The sequence below is a fragment of the Bos mutus genome, chromosome 10 (assembly GCF_027580195.1).
Source record: "Bos mutus isolate GX-2022 chromosome 10, NWIPB_WYAK_1.1, whole genome shotgun sequence".
NCBI lineage: Eukaryota > Metazoa > Chordata > Mammalia > Artiodactyla > Bovidae > Bos > Bos mutus.
In genome coordinates, this window is record NC_091626.1 from 41164835 (window position 1) to 41183084 (window position 18250).

General features: G+C 42.6%; 1 non-coding gene across 1 annotated transcript; it reads right to left on the minus strand.

The window, feature by feature from the left end:
• Window positions 1-2678: 2678 nt before the first annotated feature.
• TRNAG-GCC (transfer RNA glycine (anticodon GCC)) lies at window positions 2679-2751 on the minus strand. Its single transcript has one exon. It is a non-coding gene; the product is annotated as a tRNA-Gly (tRNA).
• Between the last annotated feature and the right edge of the window lie 15499 nt (window positions 2752-18250).

The window sequence follows — 18250 nt, forward strand, 5'->3', positions numbered from 1 at the left end:
GGCTTAAGGGAACCAACCTGGGTTGATGAGATGCCCAGAGATTAACCACGGTAGGAAGCTCTGCCTCTCTGATTCTGCTGGACACCAATCCTATAGGGCAGCATTCCCAACTTCTACTCTTCCATCCCTGAAACATGCACCTGACTGCCACTTGGTTTGTCACTATCATTATTCCTACTGCTACTATTATTTCTAGCTTTACCATCACAATTGGCAAATGTTTATTGAACCCTTACCCTGTGCCAGGGTCTTTACATGCTTGATACTTTGGGGGGGCCTGCCATGCAACATGTGGGATCCTAATTCCCTGACCAGGGATCAAACCCACCACCCCTGCATTTGAAAAGTGGAGTCCTTAACCACTGCACCACCAGGGAAGTCCCTAAATGCATGATTTCATTTAATCATGTTATGTGTTCTTTCTGTCAGTAGTTCAACTTTACAGATAAAGGAGTAGAAACTCAGGGACATTTAAAAAGCTTGCCTTACCACACAGATAATAAGTGACGAAGCTAGAGTAATGAAAGCAGGCAGTCTGATTTCTTGACCAGTCTTCATCCCTGAAATGCATTCCTAATTCTTGAGAAATAGAAGACAACAAAGGGAGCAAATGATGGGGCAGTTAACCACAGCAAGACTTAGAATAAGTCAGTAGTGATGTGAGACTTTAAATTTTATACAAGAGGAACCAGGCATCTTGTGGTTCCGCTTTCCTAATTCTTTTTCAAAGCTCTAGTGGGACTTGTCAGTCTAGGCTTTATCTAGAATATCATCCTCCCACTCACCCACTACCCACAGAGTCAGCTGCTAGAGTCGTGATCTCCAGTTGAAGCTGGGGGGGGGGGCGGGGATTGGTTTGCCCTAGTTGCCTGGCCATGGACACTGCAACCTCTTTCCAAACCTCCTTCTCAGTCTTCCTTCTGGATAGGGCCTCCTAGTTGCCCCTTGACCACCTTCTCTGCAATTGCTTGCGTCAGGTGCAGGTTGGGAGCCCCATGATTCTTCTCAGGGCCTGGAGCCGCTACACTGATTGTAGAGTTGTCCCCTTCTGCTCCTTCTGCCCTCTTCCACTGCCCATCTTGGAAGTGCTGCCTTTTCCAACGATCTAGTTCACATCCCTATGCAGGGTGCCTGAGGTGTGTGTTATCTGACCAAGTGGTAAGGCCCTGTCTAGCCTAAGTCCACATTCACACAGTCCAAGCAACCCTGTGAGCCTCATTTTACTCCTTGGAAGAAATGTTATGACCAACCTAGATAGCATATTCAAAGCGGAGACATTACTTTACCAACAAAGGTCCATATAGTCAAGGCTATGGTTTTTCCAGTAGTCGTGTACGGATATGAGAGTTGGACTATAAAGAAAGCTGAACGCCAAAGAATTGATGCTTTTGAACTGTGGTGTTGGAGAAGACTTTTGAGAGTCCCATGGACTGCAAGGAGATCCAACCAATCCATCCTAAAGGAAATCAGTCCTGAATATTCATTGAAAGGATTAATGTTGAAACTGAAACTCCAATACTTTCACTATCTGATTCTCTGGTGGCTCAGATGGTAAAGCGTCTGCCTGCAATGCAGGAGACCTGGGTTCTATCTCTGGGTCAGGAAGATCCCCTGGAGAAGGTAATGGCAATCAACTCCAGTACTCTTGCCTGGAGAATTCCATGGACAAAGGAGCCTGGTGGGCTACAGTCCATGGGGTCGCAAAGAGTCGGACACGACTGAGTGACTTCACATTCACACATCTGATGTGAAGAACTGACTCATTGGAAAAGACTCTGATGCTGGGAAAGATTAAAGGCAGGAGGAGAGGGGGACAACAGAGGATGAGATGGTTGAGTGGCATCACCAACTCAGGAGGCCCTATCCAGAAGGAAGACTGAGAAGGAGGTTTGGAAAGAGGTTGCAGTGTCCATGGCCAGGCAACTAGGGCAAACCAATTCCACCCCCAGCTTCAACTGGAGATCACGACTCTAGCAGCTGACTCTGTGGGTAGTGGGTGAGTGGGTGACGGGGACGTCGGCATTCCTTTCGAGATGAAGCAGGGGAATCGACCCAAATCTCAAGTTGAGGAGGGGAAAACGGGGCTCTTCTTGAGTTGTGGCAGGAAATTGAGTGTTCCTCTCAAGGAGGGACGGGTATCTCGGGAAGCTTATGAGATGGCTGGATGGCATCACTGACTCAATGGACATGAGTTTGAATAAACTCTAGGAGTTGGTGATGGACAGGGAGGCCTGGCATGCTGCAGACCTGGGGTCACAAAGAGTTGGACATGACTGAGTGACTGAACTGAACTGAACTGAATTGAAGTGGCCCCAGCCAAAATCCCGGGACCAGTCTGTCTGTCTGCCTTCCCCCTGAACCTCCAGCTGTCCACCACCCTGTACATCAGTACACTCTGGACCTCTCACAATGCCCTCTTCTCACATATGAAGGGCTCAATACCCTGCTCAGCTCACTAATCTGAGAGGCCTGTGGAAGATTGAGCAGGGCTCCCCCAGCTCACGCCTGTAGCCTCGTGCTCCCTCCAGGCTGCCTTCTGATGACTCACTGCCCTCACACTTGTGCCTTCCCTCCCCTCTTTATTTCAGGAAATGACTTTTGAAAATGATCTCTCCACCTTCTCTCCTTGTAAATTGGATTAACTGCACCGGGTCTTAGTGGTAGCATGTGGAATCTAGTTCCCTGACCAGGGATCAAACCCAGGCCCCCTGCATTGGCAGTGTAGAGTCTTAACCACTAGACCATCAGGGAGGTCCCCCTCATTTTTTAAACAGTAGAAAAATACATACAGAGAATAAGAACAACAATCTCTGATGCTGTTAGTAACACACATGGACACATAGGCACACATGAGTGCGTGCATGTGCACACACACGTATATACACTCTCCAAAGAAACTTTTAAAAACCAGGTTTATAGGGAAAGGGACTGTGGGCTCTCCTGGTGAAGGCAGTAGAACGTTAACTACCTTGTTTCCATTGCTACCACAGATAAAGAAATTGCTTTGAACTGGAGAGGAAAAGAATAAGGCAGTCCAGAAGAATGTAAGCCTGAGATAAACTGCATGTCAAGAAGGAAAATTCAGCTACTTTAACAGCTCAGTCTCTATGTCCAGACAAATTATGTCCTAGGATGCTGGTTGCAAACTTTTTAGTATTAGAACTTTTTCAGACAAATCTTATATAAACTCTAATTTTTAAAAAAATGTTTAAATAATTTTTGTATACGTTTTAAGTTAAAACATATTTAGCATTCACTTCTTATAAAGTTAATCTATGAGGAAAAATGACTGTCTTGATGAATTCCAAATTTGGAACAATTAATTTAGGTAAAACCATCGCAATCTTCTGTGCATTTAATTTACTTTTATATTATTTTAGTCACAAAGAGTAAACAAATATTTAAAAAAAAAAAACAAAATAAGGGACTTCCCTGGTGGTCCAATGGTTTAAAATCTGCCTTGCAATCCAGGGGACATGGGTTCAATCCCTGGTCAAGGATCTGAGATCCCACATGCCTTAGGACAGCCTGTGTGCCAAAACTAACACCCAACACAACCAAATAAATAAAATACTAAACACACACACAACAGCTTGCCTAGTCACTTGTATGTTCTTTAAACTGATCCAGAAGTTTGAAAAATGGAATACCAGAACACTTAAAAATTTCCAAATAATCCTAATTAATACTATTGAATTTCTTATTTTGGATGCAAAAGTCAGACATGAACTACCCAACATCTTTTATAAGCAGTAGAGCCATGTGGCAGGTTGCGCATTCACTTGTGAAAGCCTCCTGAAGCCTGACAAGAACATGGACCAAATAAATAGACGCTTCTGAGCATGGTGTGACTGCATGCTGTGTTTTGGAGAACTTCATCACAGGAACAGTAAAAGGCCAGTGCAGATCCATAACTTTCCTAACTGATGGCACACGACTAACTGATCCATGGTGACAGAGTCAGATAGTGATGGGAGAAGGCTGCCAGTGACCTGAAAGGGCATACGTGGGGCCTTCCCTGGTGGTGCAGTGAATAGTAATCCACCTGCCAATGCAGGGGATGTGGGTTCAATCCCTGGTCCGGGAAGACTGCACATCTGCAGAGCAACTAAGTCTGTGCACCACAGCTATTGATCTCTCGTGATGCAACTGCTGAAGCCCGTGCAACTAGAACCCATGCTCCGCAACAAGAGACACCACCGCAGGGAGAAGCTTGCAAGCTGAAGCTGGAGAGTAGCCCCGCTTGCTGCAACTAGAGAAAGCTCACATGCAGCAATGAAGACCCATCTCAACAACAACAAAAATAATTAATTAAAATCAAAAGAAAGGGCATAAAGGGATTCTAGAGTGCTGGACGTTGTCTACATCTTGAGATGGGTGGTGATTATATGGAGTATGAGCTAAATACTTAAGAATTGTGCGTTTGACTGTAGGTAAATTATACTGCAAAGACTTATTAGCTGAAAGAGAGAGGGAGAAGAGAGAGAGAAGCAGGGAGGGCCCAAGAAACTCTGTCCCAAGATTTGTTTAAAAACCTGTGAGCAAAAATGCTTTCCATTGGGTTAGGATCTGGTAGCTAACATGGCTGCATGTTTGTCTTTTTAATTATAGTTTTAAAAATGGTTTTAAATACATGTTAAAAATGAAATCCAAAAAAAAAAAACAAAAACAAAACGAAATCCAAGTATATTTAAATACAAAATTTAAATATAGCTAGAAAGTGAAATTCAAATCAAATTCAAATAACCAGTGACTTCACCTTTCTTTTTCCTCAGCCCAGCTTGGGAAGTGAGAGAAAACTAGCCAAAGGCAAAGAGGCAGAAAGCAGGAATTTCCTGGTTGTCCAGTGGTTAGGACTCAGCACTTTCATAGCCAAGGGCCTGGGTTCAATCCCTGGTCTGGGTACTAAGACCCCACGAGTCTCATGGAGTGACCAAAAAAAAAAAGAAGTCAGAAAGCACCTCTCATCCTTTGATCATGAGAGTGAAAATGTGTCTCATGTTTGTCATAGCTTATTAAATGCCAGGTTCAAAATGTCCTGTTGAGGAGGCGGTATCCACACGGGAGATGGGTGTGGCCATCACATCAGCGTGTTAACCTCAGCATTCTAGGCTTCTGTCGGCTCCTACCCTTTCATCTGTCAGAAATATTTCCTTGGAAGGATGAGTCTTAGGGCCATGTGTCCCCGCTTCAGATCATTGCCCGCAAGAAGTGGTTTTAAGCTATGAAGAAAACAAATTAGGTCTGCCTCAGTTTCTCTGTGTGAACCTTTGGGTTCCAGCAGACCTGCTTCTCAGATGTACTGGATTTTCATCTTCCAGTTTCAGAAATCTGAACTAATTTTTTTATGCCTTGGAAGCAAATCTCGGTTTCAAAGCACTCCTCTCTGCCAGGTACTCGGGGTATGAAGGGCTACATTCTGCTTTGGAAAACGCTGTCCAGGTTGGGGTTCAAGACCAAGAGTGGTTAGAGCTGGAGGCCACAGGCTGGTAAGAGATTTATTTACCAAGTCTTCCCCAAGAGAGGTCGCTTCTCAGTCTTTTGCCCTTTTTGTAAGTAAGGTTTCAGGCCCTCCCTCTGCCTGAGCCTTCATATCCCAAAAGGTATTTGCCTTTCTAGAAGCCTCTTCTTTCAGATCAGCCATGGGCTAATCTGATCTTGTACAGTTCTGACAGGCTCTGCTCACCTTTTTCCTTCATTCTCACAGACCTCTGGGTGTCTTTGTGAACTGGCCTTGAAAAAGTTTTACAGACTCCACAGTCTAGATTTTCTCTGCCAATTCTCTGTTTGCTTGTTATGTTGCAAGAATGTGACCCAACAGCCTCCACACCCCATGACTCAGCCTCTGTCTAATGAGCGGTGTGTTCTGGGCCTTCCTGGGCCAGCATCTCCTCTAATGAAGGCCAGGTGCTGCCCAGGCCGCCAGTGCCTGAGCCAAGGTGGGAGTCAGAAACACTCCCCACAGGTGAGCAGAGGGAAAGGGACGGTGAATTCCAGTTTGTTCTACTCCCTATCACTGAAGCCACTCTTGGCCCTTCCCCAGCACAGCCTGGAAGGTGCAAATTAAAGGTTAAGAAGAACTTTCGTTGTGAGATCCATTTTGAAGGGGACTGGCAGAGGGCTATTTCTCTCTCTCTTTTCTTTTAAATAAATTCTTATTGCTTTGTAGTGTTATGTTAGTTTCTGCAGTACAGCAAATTGAATCAGTTATACATATACATATATCCCCTCTTTTTTAGATTTCCTTCCCATTTAGGTCACCACAGAGCACTGAGGAGATTTTCCTGTGCTATATAGTAGGTTGGCATTAGTTATCTAATACACAGTAGTGTGTATGTAAATCCCCATCTTCCAGTTTATCACAGCTCCCTTTTCCCTTAGTACCCATAAGTTTGTTCTCTACATCTGTGTCTCTATTTCTGCTTTGCAGTTAAGTTCATCTGTATCATTTTTCTGAATTCCACATAAAAGTGATATTGTATGATAGTTGTTTTTCTCTTTCTGGCTTACTTCACTCTCTGTGACAGTCTCTACGTCTATGGAGACTCCTCAAAAAACTAAAAATAGACCCACCATATGACCCAGAAATCTCACACCTGGGCATATACCCAGAGAAAATGATAATTCAAAAAGATACATGTACCCCAGTATTCTTTGCAGCACTATTTACAATAGCTAGAACATGGAAGCAACCTAAATGTCCATTGGCAGAGGATGGATAGAGAAGATAGAGCACATATACATGATGGAATATTCAGTTCAGTTCTGTCGCTCAGTCATGTCCAGCTCTTTGCGACCCCATGGACTGCAGCAGGCCAGGCCTCCCTGTCCATCACCAGCTCCCGGAGTTTACTCAAACTCATGTCCATTGAGTCGGTGATGCCATCCAGCCATCTCATCCTGTCATCCCCTTCTCCTCCCGCCTTCAATCTTTCCCAGCATCAGGGTCTTTTCAAATGAGTCAGCTCTTTGCATTAGGTGGCCAAAGTATTAGAGTTTCAGTTTCAACATCAATCCTTTCAATGAATATTCAGGACTGATCTCCTTTAGGATGGATTGGTTGGGTCTCCTTGCAGTCCAAGGGACTCTCAAGAGTCTTCTCCAACACCACAGTTCAAAAGCATCAATTTTTTGGCGCTCAGCTTTCTTTATAGTCCAACTCTCACATCCATACATGACTACTGGAAAAACCATAGCCTTGACTATATGGGCCTTTGTTGGCAAAGTAATGTCTCTGCTTTTTAATATGCTGTCTAGGCTGGTCATAACTTTTCTTCCAAGGAGTAAGCGTCTTTTAATTTCATGGCTGCAGTCACCATCGGCAGTGATTTTGGAGCCCAGAAAAATAAAGCCTGCCGTTGTTTCCACAGTTTCCCCATCCCCATGAAGTGATGCCATGACCAGATGCCATGATCTTAGTTTTCTGAATGTTGAGATTTAGCCAACTTTTTCACTTTCCTCTTTCACTTTCATTAAGAGTCTCTTTAATTCTTCTTCGCTTTCTGTCGTAAGTGTGGTGTCACCTGCATTACTCAGCCATAAAAAGAAATGAACTTGTGGCTAATTGCATAGTGGCCACCTCTAACTATGGGACAGGCAGTTGATATCCACTTAGGATTTGTGTGAAGAAGCCTATCTTATTTTCAGCTAATTTGTCTTTGATTTGTGGGGCATTAAATTTTCTGGGAAAAAAAAAACAACATATGACTGTTAAGCTTTGGGGGGCAAACCAGAGAAAATCATATAATTAGCAGCTCAAAGATTCTCAGAATCTGTGTCCAGAAAAAGAAAGAGATGACTGAGAAAAAGAAATCACTGTGCTCTAGAGCTGTGGCAGAAGGCCAGACAGGATAATGGCCACAGAAAGAGATGAATGAATTCAGTTTAAACATATGCCTCTCTTTGGAAAGGAATCACTTAGGGAAAGCTTATTCATTAATTACTACTCCTACTAAATGGGAAAACTAACTGATTTTACCTTAAATTCTTTTAATGGTAAACTCTTTGTATCAGATTTTTAAAAATTCAGGCCTCCTTGCAAAAATGCAAACACATTTCTGTCTCTGGATGGACTGTAACAAAAGCAGAAGGCTTAAAAATAGTTTTATGAAAAGAGATGAAATCTGAGCACAGTTCATACATTTACCAATGATTTTTCTGTTTGCTGCCAGTTATCTATGAATCATCTGACACAAAACGGTTGGTAGGCTGCTGGAAGGACGTGATGGGCTCTGTCAAGAACTGCATCCTAGTTTGTGGTCAAGTCGGAGACAGAATTTACGTAATACGAGTTTCAGCCAACTAATCCTACCCCACAGGGTGGCTACCCTTCCCCTCCTGAAGGCCCTGGAATGGCCATACCTTGAGCTGGCTCCCGCCCCAGCAGGAAACACAGGTCTCCGGGCCCCTAGTGCCAGAGTGTTGCCTGGTTCCTGACCACACCCATAGATTTGTTTGCTTTCATTTGTTTTGGGGAGCATTTTTAATTTATTTTTTAAAAAATTTTCATTGAAGTATAGTGTTGATTACAATGTTGAGTTAATTTCTTAAAAAAAAAACTTAAAAAATGATTTATTTCTTTTGGCTGTGCTGGGCCTTCGTTGCTGTGTGGGCTTTTCTCTAGCTGTGGAGAGTGAGGGCTACTCTCTAGCTGTGGTGGGCAGGCTTCTCTTCACAGTGACTTCTCTTGCAGAGCACAGGCTCCAGGGCGCGGGCTCCGTAGTTGTAGTGTACGGGGTTAGTTGCTCTGTGGCATACGGGATCTTCCTGGATCAGGGATTGAGCCTGTGTCTACTGCATTGACAGGTGGATTCTTTACCACTGAGCCACTAGAGAAGCTCTGTTGTGCTAATTTCTGCTGTACAGCAAAGTGAGTCTGTTACTGTTGTTCATTCGCCCAGTCATGTCCAATTCTTTGCGACCCCATGGACTACAGCACGCCAGGTCTCCCTGTCCTCCACCATCTCCCGGAGTTTGCCCAAGTTCATGTCCATTGAACCAGTGATGCTATTCAACCATCTCATCTTCTGCTGCCCTCTTCTCCTTTTGCCTTCAATTTTTCCCAGCATCAGGGTCTTTTCCAGTGAGCCACCTCTTCACATCAAGTGGCCAAAGTATAGGAATGTCAGCTTCAGCATCAGTCCTTCCAATGAATATTCAGGATTGATTTCCTCTAAAGTTGACTGGTTGATCTCCTTGCTGTCCAAGGGACTCTCAAGAGTCTTCTCCAGCATCACAATTCAAAAGCATCCATTCCTTGGCTCTCAGCCTTATTTATGGTTCAGCTCTCACATCTGTACATGACTACTGGAAAAATCATAGTTTTGACTATGTGGACCTTTGTCAGCAAAGTGGTGTCTGGTTTTTAATATACTGTCCAGGCTTGTCATAGCTTTCCTTCCAAGGAGCAAGCATCTTTTAATTTCATGACTGCAGTCACCATCTGCAGTGATTTTGGAGCCCAAGAAAATAGTCTGTCACTGTTTCCATTGTTTCCCCATCTATTTGCCATGAAATGATGAAACCAGATGCCATAATCTTAGTTTTTTGAATGTTGAATTTTAAGCCAGCTTTTCACTCTCCTCCTTCACCCTCATCAAGAAGCTTTTTAGTTCCTTTTTGCTTTCTGCCATTAGAATGGTATCATCTGCATATCTGAGGTTATTGATATTTCTCATGGCAGTCTTGATTCCAGCTTGTAACTCATCCAGCCTGGCATTTCGCATGATGTTCTCTGTATATATCCAGTATTTTGGTCATCTGATGAGAACAGCTGACTCACTGGAAAAGTCTCTGATGCTGGGAAAGTTTGAGAGCAGAAGGAGAAGAGGGTGTCAGAGGACGAGATGGCTGGATGCCATTACTGATGCAGTGGACATCAACTTGGGCATACTTTGGTAGATGATGAGGGACAGAGACGACTGGAGTGCTGCAGTCCATGGGGTCACAAAGAGTCAAAAAGAATTGGGCAACTGAACAAAAACCACTCTGCATGTAAGTTAAATTAACAGGGTGACAATATACAGCCTTGTTGTACTCCTTTCACAATTTTGAACCAGTCAGTTGTTCCATGTAAAGTTCTAACTGTTGCTTCTTGACCTGCATACAGGTTTCTCTGGAGGCAGGTAAGCTGGTCTTGTATTCCCATCTCTTTAAGAAAATTTCCAGTTTGTTGTGATTCACACAATCAAGGGCTTTTGCGTAGTCAATGAAACAGAAGTAGTTGTTTTTCTGAAATTCCCTTGCTTTCTCTATGATCCAGCAAATGTTGGCAATTTGATGTCTGGTTACTCTGCCTTTTCTAAACCCAGCTTGTATATCTGGAAATTCTCAATTCAAGTACTGCTGAAGCCTAGCTTTAAGGATTTTGAGCATAACCTTACTAGCATGGGGAATGAGCACAATTGTCCAATAGTTTGAATATTCTTTAGCACTGCCCTTCCATGGAATTGGGATGAAAACTGACCTTTTCCAGTACTGTGGCCACTGCTAGGTTTTCCAAATTTGCTGACATATTGAGTGCAGCACTTTAACACCATCATTGTGGTGTTATTTTAAATAGTATTTTGGTGTTTTAAATGGTATTCTAAATAGCTCAGCTGGAATTCCATCACTTCCACTAGCTTTGTTGGTAGTAATGCTTCCTAAGGCCCACTTGACTTCACACTCCAAGATGCCTGGCTCTAGATGAGTGATAATTCCATCATGGTTATCTGAGGCATCAAGACCTTTTTTGTGGAGTTCTTCTGTGTATTCTTGCCACTTCTTAATCTCTTCTGCCTATGTTAAGTCTTCTGTCCTTTATCCTGCCCATCCTTGCATGAAATGTTCCTTTGATATCTCCAATTTTCTTGAAGAGATCATTAGTCTTTCCCATTCTATTGTTTTCCTGTATTTCTTTGCATTGCTCATTTAAGAAGGCCTTCTTATCTCTCCTTGCTATTCTCTGGAACTCTCATTCAGTTAGGTATATCTTTCCCTTTCTCCCTTGTTTTTTGCTTCTCTTCTTTTCTCAGCCATTTGTAAAGCCTTCTCAGACTGCCACTTTGCCTTCTTGCATTTCTTTTTCTTTGGGATGATTTTGGTCACTGCCTCCTGTACAATGTTGCAAACATTTGTCTATAGTTCTTCAGGTACTGTCTATCAGATCTCATCCTTTGAGTCTATTCATCACCTCCACTATATAATTGTAAGGGATTTGATGTAGATCATACTTGAATGGCCTAGTGGTTTGCCCTACTTTCTTCAGTTTAAGCCTGAATTTTTCTGTAAGGAGGTGATGATCTGAGCTACAGTCAGTTCCAGGTCTTGTTTTTGCTGACTGCATAGAGCTTCTCCATCTTTGGCTGCAAATAATGTAATCAATCTGATTTCAGTACTGACCATTTAGTGATGTCTATTTGTACAGTCGTATCTTGTGTTGCTGGAAAAAGGTGTTCCCTACGACCAGTGCCTTCTCTTGGCAAAACCCAGTTAGCCTTTGGCCTTCTTTGTTTTGTAATCCAATGCCAAACTTGCCTGTTACTCCGGGTATCTCTAGACACTCTACTTTTGCATTCCAATCCGCTATGATGAAAAGGACATCTTTTTTTGTGTTAGTTCTAGAAGGTCTGGAAGATCTTCATAGAATTGGTCAACTTCAGCTTCTTTGGCATCAATGGTTGGAGCATAGACTTGGATTACTGTGATGTTGAATGGTTTGCCTTGGAAATGAACTGAGGTCACTCTGTCATTTTTGAGATTGCACCCAAGGACTGCATTTCTACTCCTTTGTTGATTATGAGGGCTACTCCATTTCTTCTATGGGATTCTTTTCCACAGTAGTAGATATAATGGTCATCTGAATTAAATTTATGCATTCCTGTCCATTTTAGTTCACTTATTCCTAAGATGTTGATGTTCACTCTTGGCATTTCTTGCATGACCGTGTCCAATTTACCTAGATTCATGGACCTAACATTCCAGGTTCCTATGCAGTATTGTTCTTTACAGCATCGGATTTTACTTACCACCAGAAACATCCATTGCTGAGTGTCATTTCCGCTTTGGCGCAGCTGCTTCATTCTTTCTGGAGCTATTAGTAATTGTCCTCTGCTCTTCCCCAGTAGCATATTGGACACCTTCCAACCTGAGAGGCTTATCTTCTGGTGTCATATCTTTTTGCCTTTTTATACTATTCATGGGGTTCTCATGGCAACAATACTGGAATGGGTTGCCGTGAGTCAACTCTTCACATCAGGTGGCCAAAGTAATGGAACTTCAGCTTCAGTCCTTCCATTGAATATTCAGTCCTTCCATTGAATATCCAGGATTAATTTCCTTTAGGATTGACTGGTTTGATCTCCTTGCAGTCTAAGGGACTCTAGGAGTCTTCTCCAACACCACAGTTCAAAAGCATCAATTCTTCAGCATTCAGCTTTCTTTATGGTCCAACTCTCACATCCATACATGACTACTGAAAAAAAACATACCTTTGACTATACAGACCTTTCTCAGCAAAATAATGTCTCTGCATTTTTTTTAATTAAAAAAATTTTTTTAATTATTTGTTTCAATTGGAGGCTAATTCCTTTACAATATTGTAGTGGTTTTTGCCATACATTGACATGAATCAGCCATGGGTGTACATGTATCCCCCGTCCTGAACCCTCTCCCACCTCCCTCCCCACTATCTAGGTTGGTCATAGCTTTTCTTCCAAGGAGCAAGCGTCTTTTAATTTCATGGCTGCAGTCACCATCTGCAGTGATTTTGGAGCCCAAGAAAATAAAGTATTCCACTGTTTCCATTGTTTCCCCATCTATTTGTCATAAGTGATAGGATCGGATGCCATGATCTTAGTTTTTTGAATGTTGCATTTTAAGCCAGCTTTTTCACTCTCCTCTTTCACGTTCATCAAGAAGCTCTTTAGTTCCTCTTTGTTTTCTGCCATAAGAAGTATGTCATCTGCATATCTGAGGTTATTGATATTTCTCCTGGCAATCTTGATTCCAGCTTGTGCTTCATCCAGCCCGGCATTTCGCATGATGTATTCTGCATATAAGTTAAATAAGCAGGGTGACAATATACAGCCTTAACGTACTCCTTTCGCCATTTGGAACCAGTCTGTTGTTCCATGTCCGGTTCTAGCTGTTTCTTCTTGATCTGCATACAGATTTCTCAGGAGGCAGATAAAGTGGTCTGGTATTCTCATCTCTTCAAGAATTTTTCAGTTTGGTGTGATAAAATCACTGCAGATGGTGACTGCAGCCATGAAATTAAAAGACGCTTCCTCCTTGGAAGAAAAGTTATGACCAACCTAGATAGCATATTCAAAAGCAGAGACATTACTTTGCCAACAAAGGTTCGTCTAGTCAAGGCTATGGTTTTTCCAGTGGTCATGAATGGATGTGAGAGTTGGACTGTGAAGAAGGCTGAGCGCCGAAGAATTGATGCTTTTGAACTGTGGTGTTGGAGAAGACTCTTGAGAGTCCCTTGGACTGCAAGGAGATCCAACCAGTCCATTCTGAAGGAGATCAGTCCTGGGATTTCTTTGGAAGGAATGATGCTAAAGCTGAAACTCCAGTACTTTGGCCACCTCATGCAAAGAGTTGACTCATTGGAAAAGACCCTGATGCTGGGAGGGATTGACGGTAGGAGGAGAAGGGGACGACAGAGAATGAGATGGCTGGATGGTATCACCGACTCGATGGACGTGAGTCTGAGTGAACTCCGGGAGTTGGTGATGGACAGGGAGGCCTGGCGTGCTGCGATTCATGGGGTCGCAAAGAGTTGGACATGACTGAGTGACTGAACTGAACAGAGTCAAAGGCTTTAGCAAAGTCAGTGAAGCAGAGTAGATGTTTTTCTGGAATTCTCCTGCTTTTTCTATGATCCAACAGATGTTGGCAATTTGATCTCTGCTTCCTCTGCCTTTTTCTAAATCCAGCTTGAACATCTGGAAGTTCTCGGTTCACATACTGTTGAAGCCTGGCTTGGAGAATTTTGAGCATTACTTTGCTATCATGTGAAATGAGTGCAGTTGTGTGGTAGTTTGAACATTCTTTGGCATTGGCCTTCTTTGGGACTAGAATGAAAACTGACGTTTTCCAGTCCTGTGGTCACTGCTTAGTTTTCCAAATTTGTTGGCATCTTGAGTACAACACTCTAACAGCATCAGTTTTTATGATTTGAAATAGCTCAGCTGGAATACCATAGCCTCCACTAGCTGCTGGATCATATGGCAATTCTATTTTTAGTTTTTTGAGGAACATCCATAGTGTTTTCCATAGTGGCTGCACCAATTTTCATTCTTACCAATGGTGTACAAAGGTTCTCTTTTCTCCACATCCTCTTCAGCATTGATTATTTGCAGACTTTTTAATGATGGCCATTCTGACCAGTGTGAGGTGGTACCTCATCATAGTTTTGATTTGCTTTTCTCTAATAATTAGCAATGATGAGCATCTTTTCCTGTGCCTGTTGGCCATCTGTATGTCTTCTTTGGAGAAATTTCTATTTAAGTCTTCTGCCCATTTTTTGATTGGGTTGTTTTTTGTTGTTATTGAATTGTATGAGTTGTTTTTATATTTTGGAAATTAGACCCTTATCAGTAACATGATTTGCAAATAGTTTCTCCCATTCCATAGGTTGTCATTCCATTTTGTTTATGGTTTCCTTTGATGTACAAAAACTTATAAGCTTAATTAGATCCCATTTGTTTATTTTTTGCTTTTATTTCTATTGCCTTGGAAGATTGACCTAAGAAAACATTGGTACAATTTATGTCAGAGAATGTTTTGCCTATGTTCTCTTCTAGACATTTTATGGTGTCTTGTATTTAAGTCTTCAAGCCATTTTGAGTTTATTTTTGTATATGGCATGAGGTTGTGTTCTAGCTTCATTGATTTACATGCACCTGTCCAAATTTCCCAACACCACTTGCTGAAGAGGAAATTTTTGTTTTGATAAAATTTCAGTTTTACAGAAAAATTGCAAGAAGAGTACAAGGAGCTACAATCTTTGATCCATTTGTTTGCATTTTTGTCTTATTTACATTCTGGTTCATGTTCTCTCTTGCTCTCTCTCCCCCCATTTTAAAAAGCAAGTTGGAGACGTGGTGTCCCTTTACTCCTAAATACTGCAGTGTGCATTTTCCAGCAAGATGTTCTCCTACTGAGCACAGTTCAGTGAACACAATCAGGAAATCAAGCACTAACAGTACTACTATCAGAGAAGGAAATGGCAACCCACTCCACTATTCTTGCCTGGAGAATCCCATGGCCAGGGAAGCCTGGTGGGCTGCTGTCCATGGGGCTGCACAGAGTTGGACATGACTGAAGCGACTTGGCAGCTGCAGCAGCAGCAGCAGCAGCAGCAGTATTACTATCTGTTTCATCAATTGTTCCCAAAATATCCTTACTTTCCCCCTCCCCCTGAGTCCAGGATTACATCCAAGATAATGTACAAAATTTAGTTGTCAATCTATTTATTTTCCTTTATTTTGGAACATTACTTCAGCTTTTCTTTTTGTGTCTTGACCTTAATATTTTAAAAGAGTATGAGCCAGTTATTTTGTAGAACATCTTTCAATCTGGGTTTGTTTCATATTTCCTCATGATTAGATTCAAGTTATACATTTTTGACAGGAATATCACAGAATTAGTGGTGTGTCCTTTCCCAGTATTCCAATCCCAGATACATGATATTAAATATTGGTTTATACCAATATAGCAATGTTATGGCTCAATGACCTAAAGTGGTTTCTGCTACTGTGAAGTTATTATTTTTTTCCTTTGTAATCAGTAAGTAAGTGAGGAGCATAATTTGCAACTCTGTAAACTATTCTGTCTTTTTGTCAGACTTTTACCTATCAGTTTTCTACCTCAATGGGGGCCCCATTAAGCAGGGCTCTGAGTCCTTCCAACATGATTCTTTGAGTATTTCTTTGGGGCTTCCCAGTTGGCTCAGTGGTAAAGAATCTGTCTGCCAATACAGGAAACACAGGAGATGCAGGTTTGATCCCTGGGTCGGGAAGATCCCCTAGAGGAGGGAATGGCAATCCACTCCAGTATTCTTGCCTGGAGAATTCCATGGACAGAGGAGCCTGACACACTGCAGTCCATGGGGTCACAAAGAGTTGGACACGACTGAACAGTCATGCTTGTTGGCTACCTTACCTTTGTCATTTTGGTGTTCTGTCATATTTGTTCATTTACTTATTACTTTATTTATTTGTTTGTTTGGCTGGTCTTAGCTGCTGCACGTGGGATCTTTGTCATGTCACTTGAGATCTTTCATTGAGGGAATGGACTGTCTGGTTGTGGCGCCTGGACTTGTTTGCTCCATGCTCCATGGCATGTGTGATTAGTTCTCTGATCAGGGATCAGACACACAGTCCCTGCATTGCAGGGTGGATTCTTACCCACTGGACCACCAGGGAAATCCCCATGTATTGGTTTGTCAAACCTGCGTCCCCTGCATTGAAAGGCATGCTCTTAACCACTGGAGTACTAGGCAAGTCCCTTAATATTATTTATTCTAATGTGAGATTATATCAGACTGGGCCAATGGGAGCCCCATTCAGCTGCCTTCTGGGTCCTTTCAACATGATTCTTTGAGTATTTCTTTACTTTTTGGCTCAGTTCTAGGCTCATCCTTTACTTTTCCTGTCCTCAACCCTGGAGTAAGTCACTTCTCAAGGATTCCTGGTTCCTTCATTGGGGAATGGTATTTAGAAACCAAGATCTGGGAGTTAAATTATTTGTTCCTACTGTATCATTTCTTTTGGTCCCTTTTAGCAGACAGAAATAGATTTTCTTACCTATATATAAACACAGAAATTGAGGCATAGATATATATTAGAAATATAGTGTGTGTGTGTGTGTGTGTATATATATATATATATATAGAGAGAGAGAGAGAGATATTAGACATAGATATATAGTTATACTGATAACCCCAGTTCCAATGCAAAAAACGCCTTTTCTGTATCTGTAATTTTTTTCCCCAACAGCTGGAAGTCTATCTCCCATTTACCTCATGCCCAAGAATATACAGATTGTGGTTTTAGAATTGCTAATTCCTAGCACTGCTAAAAGTAAACCTAATTAGGGTTTGATTTGTTTACAATTTTTTAGGTAAAGTTGCTGCTGCTGCTGCTGCTAAGTTGCTTCAGTTGTGTCCGACTCTGTGCGACTCCAGAGACGGCAGCCCACCAGGCTCCCCCGTCCCTGGGATTCTCCAGGCAAGAATACTTGAGTGGATTGCCATTTCCTTCTCCAATGCATGAAAGTGAAAAGTGAAAGTGAAGTTGCTCAGTCGTGTCCAACTCCTAGAGACCCCATGGACTGTAGCCTACTAGGCCCCTCCATCCATGGGATTTTCCAGGCAAGAGTACTGGAGTGGGGTGCCATTGCCTTCTCCGAGGTAAAAGTTACATACACTGAAATGAACAAATCCTAAGTATGCAGTTCAACAGCTTTTGACAAATAGGTACGCCCATGGAACCCACACTTCTTTCAATAATGGTACAATCATCTCTATGTGCTCAGAAAGTTCCGTCGAGTTTCTTCCCAATTAGTCCTCCCACCACCTGAGGCAACCAGTGTTCCTGCATTTTGCTTAGTCTGAAGACATCAGCTGGTTCCTGCATTTTGCTTAGTCTGAGGACATTAGCTTCTTGGTTTTGAGCCCCTGTCTTTATCCTGTGCTCTTCTCCCGCTCTGAGTCTCATGCCACCTCAGAGCCTGGACTGAGAGGTTCTCATATGTGCTCTTCCTTAGCAGTCCTCTAGTCTTTTTCAATTTCTTGGTGCCAACGAATCTGCCACTTCTGTGGAGTAGATGCTGATTCGGTTCCTGCACTAATTTATATTCTTCATTCCTTCTGGATTTTTGACCTTGCTCCAAAGGATGTCTGGCCTGGAATGTGTTTCCAGGACAATACAAACTCCACACCCCACACTTGGCAATATATCTCCCTGGCTGATCCTGCTCGATGCCTGGATTCTGAGGCACACCTATTCCTCTGTTCCTAAATCTTGCTTCCTTATTCCAGTTGGGTGACAGTCACAGTTCTCCCTTCACAGTGACAGCCAGAGCCAACAGCTGGTGAGGCTTTTCTCACAAGGGTACCTTGTGAGCATGACTGTGATAGACAGAAACCATGTATCCTGTGGGTGTTTAGTAAATGTGAAACCGCTCAGCCCACCACTAAGACATGGCAACTGGCCAGAGTCAGGGGCATAGTCAGAGAAGGTGGATGGACCCTGTG